Raw genomic sequence first — 8,600 nt, forward strand, 5'->3', positions numbered from 1 at the left:
TTTCCTCTCACGGATAACCGTATTTTGCTAAATGTGAAACCAGTCCTTTAAACCTTTTGGTTGTTTCCTGATCATTCGTAAGCTGGCACCGTTGTGCACGTGTCTTTGTTGTGAAATTCATCAAACCTGTTCAAGCCAGTTACCAACTGTCAGATTCTGTCCTCAACAAGACAAACTTGAAGTTGTTCACGTCTACAACGAGTTCAAGTGAGATCAGGAAGGGCAGGGCGATGCCGCACGAGAGAGAGAGAGAGAGAGAGAGAGAGAGAGAGAGAGAGAGAGAGAGAGCGGGAACATACACAAGTCATTCATAATTCACCAACGTTTCAACATGGTCGTCTTCTTCACACAGCTCCACTCGGTGTGTTCAGTCACGGAGACGAGTGTCCTCCATCAAAAGCAGGAGCATCGCTGCCTCACTCTTTAGGTATTCAAAGATCGCACTCCAGGAGTGGTGTGAGAAAGGAAACTGAGGTTGTACAAAGAAAAGTCGAAATATCACAAAACAGAAAAGTCAAGAGTCTGCAACGCAGCCTCATGACCTTACACGGCTTTATGAGGGATATCATTGATATAATTCAAGAAAACTATCGTTTAAATTAGGTTTCTAAAGAGGAAATGTAGGGTTAGACATAATATCTTCATAATATTAAATCACTTTGGTCACTTTAATTACTTCAACTCGTGCAATATAAATACATTAGAAATATATTTGTATGCTGTCTGTATATATAATACTGCTATTCTGAATTATTTACTGTTTTATTACTGTCTTACAGTTTATTTATATATGTTTAATTTATTTTACTATGTGTCTCTCATCTTATCTCAGTTAGATTTCAAATACATTTTTAAAAACTTCAGAAACAGCACATTTGTGTCTCAATGACAGCACATTTTATGATATGTCTCATTGTTTAGTCTGTGCATGTCAACTTGTCTTCTTTTTCTTTTCCCACACGGCTCCTGTTCTCATTCAAGTCCCTGGAGCTTCTCCGATACAGTACCTGCATCGTCTCCTCTGCAGACGCACAGCGCTGTTGACACTGGAAGGATATCTCTCAGTGTGAGAGGTTCATCATCATTGCTCCATTGTCTTTCTACAGCATCCCGATCCTCTTTTCCCTCCAACTTCTCGTGTCTTGCTGGGCAGAGAGCCCACTTGACAATATATGAACTCCTTGATTGCAGCGGCCGGCTGTGATGGGATGAGCCTCTACCTTTGATAACCCTGAGACGTTGAACCTTTATGACGCTTGGGCATGTTTGCGTTTAAAACTGCAATATTTTATGTGTCAATATGTGAGGCCCCGAGTGAAAAGTGCCTCTTTCCCAGCTCTTAAGATCCTTCCTATTTAGATCGCTGCATCCATCCATCCATACATCCATCCATCCATACATACATCCATACATACATACATACATACATACATACATACATACATACATACATACATACATACATCCATACATACATACATACATACATCCATACATACATACATCCATACATACATACATACATACATACATACATACATACATCCATCCATCCATCCATCCATCCATCCATCCATCCATCCATACATACATATACATACATCCATACATCCATCCATACATACATACATACATACATACATCCATACATACATACATACATACATACATCCATACATACATACATCCATACATCCATACATCCATTCATACATACATAGATAGATAGATAGATAGATAGATAGATAGATAGATAGATAGATAGATAGATAGATAGATAGATAGATAAATAGATAGATAGATAGATAGATAGATAGATAGATAGATAGATAGATAGATAGATAGATAGATAGATAGATAGATAGATAGATAGATAGATAGATAGATAGATAGATAGATAGATACTTTATTCGTCCCCTAAGGGAAATGTGTTTGTCACAGTACATACATACAAAGTAAGTACTGCAAGCAAAGTTACATAGGACCAATATCAGAATGAAAATACTCAGTTTGTACAACAGATTAGCAGAGTGTATTCATTCTGGAAATTAAACAATAAAGAAAGTGCAACAATGCAAAGTACCTGCAGTGTATATGAAGTGGCAGATACACTGCAGGACTACAAAGTATCTCACATAGTATGTTTGTTGGTATGACATCATTTTACTCCTGGGAACTGAAGAAGAAGGCAGTTTGAGCCTCTATGCGGCTTTTTGCAAGTCTTTTCAGGCGCAAGCCAGCAGCTGAGGTCTCCATGACCTGGAGACGCAGGGGCAGGCAGACTGTCAAGAAAAACACAGTGACATCACCGGCTCTGGGTGAAGCACCTGTCTGTGCACCCTGATAACAGCCAGGTTCAATGTTCTGTCCCTCTGAGCCACGCGGTCATGAAACAAGAACTTTGAAACGCTCACCTCATTTCACTGTAAACACTGGCACGGACTTGCATTTTTGCGCCTTTCCTCTCTGAGGATTTTTTTTCGCAACATGAGAGCATTGTGACCACATCAAGTTTTTCATTCAAGAGAAGGAGTCCTTTGCTAAACTAACACAGCGGGCTTCGTGTCTGCAGAGCGCTGGTTTTGTTGTAAATCACAGCGCTCAGCCAATGAAGCCAACGTGGAAGTGTCAGAACCTGCAGTTCATCTAAAGGCCACTCGAGGCTTACTCCAGAAGCCGAAATAAAGACCTTGACTTAGCTTTCTTTTGTTCACGCACTTTGTTCAAAAGCAAATGAAAGTCTTGTTTTTAACCACCATGGCATCCATCCACTGTGGATTAAGTAGATGACGCATGGCGGTTTACTTGGAAAGTTAACTTGGCAATATGCAGCGTGTCGTCGCTTTCTGAAAACCTTCTCAGGACACCGTTTCCTTTAAGAACATTTCTTTTTAGATATTTGCCAAATCAATTTGTCACTTTTCCTACGAATATAAAACCACCGACTTTCTTCACAGGTTCAGAGCGGCTCTTTTGGAAACATACGAGTGACGATGTGAAAATGTCAAAATAAGACGGGGAAAAAGAGAACGAAGCATGCTGGGAAGTTCTTTCACGCTTTGAGAGCAGGTGCACCACCGGCCACCTGGGATTAGTGCAACAGAGTATGGTGGGGTGCTACTTGGCTTTTAAAAGGACGTTTCCTTATCTATTGTTGTATTATCTTGACAACAAATTACTGAGGGAGGAGGGGAAAAAAAAGCCACATGACTCAAGTAGATAACAGAGCAAATATTAATAATTGAGTTGCCAGCAAGGCCTGTACCCGAGTGAAAGTGTGCTGCATTGGAATAGACTGTTGTTGTAAATGTTGTACTATAATAATTTGACAAGAATGAAGAGTCCTTCAGAGTCTCGACTCTGTGAACGATGGATTATATCAACTGGCGATACATTTAAACGGTGAGCTCACTACATGGCAGGACGGACAACATCCTGCTGTGGATTTAGAGCGAGGCTTTTGTGTTTAAACTAAAGCCGTGGTCTCGGATGCCGTCATGCTCGAAGCATCCAAACTGATGAGATCAGTCGGACATGCAGCGGCTTCTGGTATCACAACTATGCTCTGAACTCAATGACAACCAGCTTTTCACATATTTATACATATATGAAAAGATCTACGAATCCATTGGAGCTGGTTAAGTGTGTAGCTGCAGGGCCGAGGTGCGTACTGTGGATTATATGACGAGGCTTTCTGCATGGGATGAGGATTATTGAACTCCACCCACCACCAGTGAACTTAGTGTCAAAGTGTTTCCTTCACTTCGCCCGTTACCTGTACTTCGGTGTGAAGGAAGGACTGTTGGCCTCGTCTGAGTTAAGAAAAGCTTCTCATCTTAACCCCATGCATCAGATTACCCCGACGAGCAGTGTTAATGCATCTGCAAGTGGCGCTGCGTCAACACAAACTCACACCGATAGGAATATTTGGGTGTGCCAAAGTGAAAGGGTGCAGCTTGTAAATGCAAGTCAGAGCATGGAGTTGAATTAAAGAAGAATCTTGTCTGTGTTTTTTCTCTATTTCATGCCCGGGAGGGTTCACTGTGATGACAGCAAAGGAGGACTGCAAGGTCGGCACATTTTTACCCAGCAGGTTAGCATCCCACTGCCTCGACAATAAGGAAGTGTGATTCCATTACATTCTGGATTATTGCAGAAGAATAATCTCTGTGGCAAACACACCTTTATGATACTTACGTGAAACACATTCACATTGATTTCTATATGGAAACCAAGCAGCTCACTTTTACTAGTTTCAAGCTTTTTATGAAGTTTGAAAAAGGATTTTCTCACATAGAGGTAACACTTCCTGTCAGCTGGTTCAGACATATTGAACACACAACCACGCAGACAGCTGCTCACGTCTCCTCTGGAACCCACCTCATGGGAAAATACCTGAACGCCTGGACACAAAGCACATGACAATTTCCCCCTTCGCCCCAACTTCCCTCTGTGTGTGTCTTTGTGTGTGTGCGTGTGTGTGTGTGTGTGTTCACTGCCCTCCCTCCTGAGTTTCCGTCCCACCTGTAGCTGTAAACCCTGCAGCCTGGCTGACGTGACGCACACAGAGCTCGACCTAAAATGCGGCCTCTGCATTCGCCACATTGCTTTCTGATACTTTCTCACCGGCACACACACACACACACACACACACACACACATGCACACACACACTGGGTTTGGCAACAAATACACACAGTCATGAGGCTCTACTCATGATAAACGTATCCCCTTGTACACAGTACAGTCGTCACATGTGCCAATGTGATGTCTATCAACAAGTGGCTGTGATGTTTGAACAGCACAAAGCGCACACGCACACGCACGCGCACACGCACACGCACGCGCACACAAACTCAAGCAACCACCAGCATAATAAATCTTATGTCAAACCATTTACAATTGTTTCGCCCCGGGCCTACAGGTTAACTTTTCTCAGTGTGTCTGTGTCCCTGCTTGCACCTTATTTTTGCCCTCACAGCGGGCAAGACCCCAAACATTATTTCAGCAGTTTAAACGACTCCCACGAGTTACTCCGAGGGTCACCACAGCTCCTTCGGGTGACGCACACACACAGAAAAGCATTTATGTTGCCTATTCAGCAGGCGAGCTGAAGGAAAATGGCACAGGTAAGGTGATCCATGGGAAAGTGTCCTGCTGGACGAGGGTTTCGGTCTCTGTGGATGCAGAGTGCCGAGTGCAGCCTTTGTGCTGCCGAGATGAAAATGTCAGGGCGTTTGAGTTCCCAGTGAGGACGAGCCCCCTTTGGTTCGGATGAGCTTCTGGAGGAGAAACACCTGCGGTAGCCAGTGGCCCTCCGTGTGTATCCACTTACAAGCAGGAAGAAACTGATCCTTGGTTAAGATTCTCAAACAATCGCGTCTGATACGAAGCAACGCTCAATGGTGTTACAAAGAGAGCTGATACAGCGTTGGAGGAGACGCCCTGTTTGTTCCTACTACAGTTAATTGGAAACTTGTTTACATTACTTCTTCACATTGAACATAACACCACGCACTTTAGATTGTATTAATGTAAGAGCAGCAGATACAGAAACATTTTTGCAAGTTCTGGGCACACTGCTATTAAAACATGTGACGTCAGATGTTCATCTGTTTAGTAGTGAATTCAAATTAATTATGCGAAGTTATTATAATTTTCTTCAATGACTCAAAGTTTTTCTTGTTCATGAATTTTCTTGCAATGTAACTGGTTGAAAACAATGCATGTCATATTGTTTTGGCTGTGACTTCTTATAGGTTAACATCCTGCATGATGCGAGACGCGGTCAGTGTTTGGCGTTGCGTTCAGGGGCTCGTCATTCATGAAGAATCAAGTGATTAAGGCTTAACTGTGCTAGTAATAACAATGCGAGTTTGACAGTAGCCCAAGTAAAGTCAGTTCTTCAGCAATATCTATCTTAAGATATCTAAAATTAACCTGAAGAAGCTGCTGGTCAGATCCGACGTGAGGCTGGAGCTGCTGTCGGGTCATGAATTCCACTTATCGCTTGTAAGAGAAGGAGCACCAGCACAGTTATTTAATTTAAAAAAAGTTTGTTTCCCTCTAAATAATAGAGAGAAAATAGATTGCAATGATTTCATTTCCTTTTTTTCCTCCTGCAGGTTGACATCAACTTCTTCCTGTAAATCTCCGTCAATGTCACCATCAAAATGTGTCAAACTTTCTGTCTTCCTGTGGGAAATTAGCCAAACAGACCACATTGTCATTGGCAAATATATTAACATTTCAACAAGCCAGTTTTGCAACGGAGCGGGAACTCTTCGCCCCGTAGGCATTACGACAAACTCTTGAATTATATTGAAATGATCTCAAAATGTGACCAGACATACTTTGACAGTGCGGTGAAATTTAAACAGTGAAAAGAGACATTTTGTAAATACAGTCCAGCCCCCCCCCAACCTCAGAACAAACATCAGCGTGTTGACACACATTGATTTGCCTGTACGGACACACACGGCCGTGTGCGTGCGGTCCGAATTTGACTGTACAGTTGGCGAGGTCGAGGTGAACGTGAGCGGTGCAGCGAAGAGAAAGTTCCTCTTGAGGTGCGTGTCTCTATTGTGAATAAACATGGTGCTGACATTGCAGATTATAGCTGTATTGTTAAAGTATGTTTGGTCTTCGGGAGGAGGCAAGTGTGTCACCTGGGTGAGGCCTGTCGAGGTGTGTGTGTGTGTGTGTGTGTGTGTGTGTGTGTGTGTGTGTGATGGTGGAAAGACTGTGTAGCCACAGGTAAACATGGCAACTATCTTTACGTCTCCATGCTTCTCCAGTGCTGCACACACAAAGATGAGCATTCAAACTAGCGGCGGTGTGTGTTTACTGCATGTGTGTACTGTCGGTATGTGTGCTCAGCTATAAGGGGAACATATACATGCACGGTCGCTTTGCAAATAAAGACCTGAGATTGAGAGTAAGGGTTTGAGACCCTCCCTCCTCCCTCCTCCCCCTCTTCAACCCGATGCCACGAACAGCTATACACCCTCCAGTTAGCCGCATGAGTAAAGTTGTTTGTTTGTTCTGCCACACACACATGAGGAGCCGTGTGTGTGCCTCCATGAAGCAGCCGCGTTATACGAGCATCCATATTAAAAGATGCTAAAACGGTCACTTTGAACCGTCTTCATTGATGGTCGGTACGGAGGACGGCGGTCACTTTGACTCGACAGCAGCATGCAGGACTGATCAGAGATAGCAGTCACACACACACACACACACACACACACACACACACACACACACACACACACACACACACACACAGTGACTTCATTGGAAACATACTTCCAAAATATGCAATATGCAAAAGTTTAATTACATTGACTCCTTCAATTGTTTCCAGCCAAACTTTTTTTGAATGTGGATTTTATGCAAATAAATCATAGTAAACTTGTACAGTTTTCACAGTAACACAACAAGAAAACTCCATGTATAGGTGTATAAAATTGGTCCAAGGACTGAACCTTGTGGAACTCCATGACGAACGGCGGTGGTCATCGAGGCTTCATCGTTTACATATACAAATGGAGATCGAGCTGATAAAAAGGACTTAAACCAGCGTAGTGCGGTACCTTTAATACCAAACGACTGGTCTAGTCTCTGTAATAAGATGTCATGGTCAATGGTGTCGAATGCAGCACTAAGGCCTAACAGGACAAGTACAGAGAGTCCCCTATCTGATGCAACGAGAAGGTCATTAGTATTTATCACTCGTGCTGTTTCTGTGCTATGGTGCTTTTTTAAATCCTGACTGAAACTCCTCAAATAAACTATTGTTGAGTAAAAACTCACACGACTGGTTCGCGACTACCTTCTCCAATATCTTAGAGAGGAAGGGAAGATTAGAGATAGGTCTGTAGTTCGCCGACACCTCTAAATCGAGAGTGAGCTTCTTAAGAAGAGGTTGAATTACAGCTTCAAGGTGGCAGTAAATGGTACTCACCTGCTGGAATACAAGCACAAAATCCAAATAAACAAGGTGGACATGTTTTCTATCAACTTGAAGATTTACAATGCAAATAAAAACATGTACATGTGTTGGTCTAATGTTAAGATGTCACAATCAGAAAAGGCAGAAATGGTAAAATATTAGTTTCAAGACAAGACAAGCGCTACATTTATATATAGTATAGACATATTGTATTTAATGCGTACAGAGTAGTTTACTAGTAATATGCTAAAGCCACATTTGAGAATATGTTTAAACTTCACTGCAACGCCACAAAAAAATGGTTTGGAGTGTCTTTAACTTTGCAGTTATTTGTTCAGTTAACCATTAAATTATGATTTTGAAAACATGACGTCACAATGCTGGTTCAACTCATCATTCTGTATGTTAAGGACACGACTCGGTTGAGTAACAAGTTATATTGATATACTGTTTGTTTGTTTGGGGGGAACACTGTTTGTTTATAGATGTGCAATATGGGACATTTTCACTGGAGATGTAGTTCCTTCGTATTTCAAACGAAATTAAATGTTCATAAGGCTCACTTTCGACCGATAATTTCAGAAGAAATGTTTGAGGGTGAGTTTGAATTCTTATCGTCTGAGCGGAAACCCGCCTCCAGGGGGGC

This window comes from Clinocottus analis, unplaced genomic scaffold, assembly GCF_023055335.1.
Source record: "Clinocottus analis isolate CAN_PGR_092001 unplaced genomic scaffold, fCliAna1.0.p SCAF_14, whole genome shotgun sequence".
NCBI classification, from domain to species: domain Eukaryota; kingdom Metazoa; phylum Chordata; class Actinopteri; order Perciformes; family Cottidae; genus Clinocottus; species Clinocottus analis.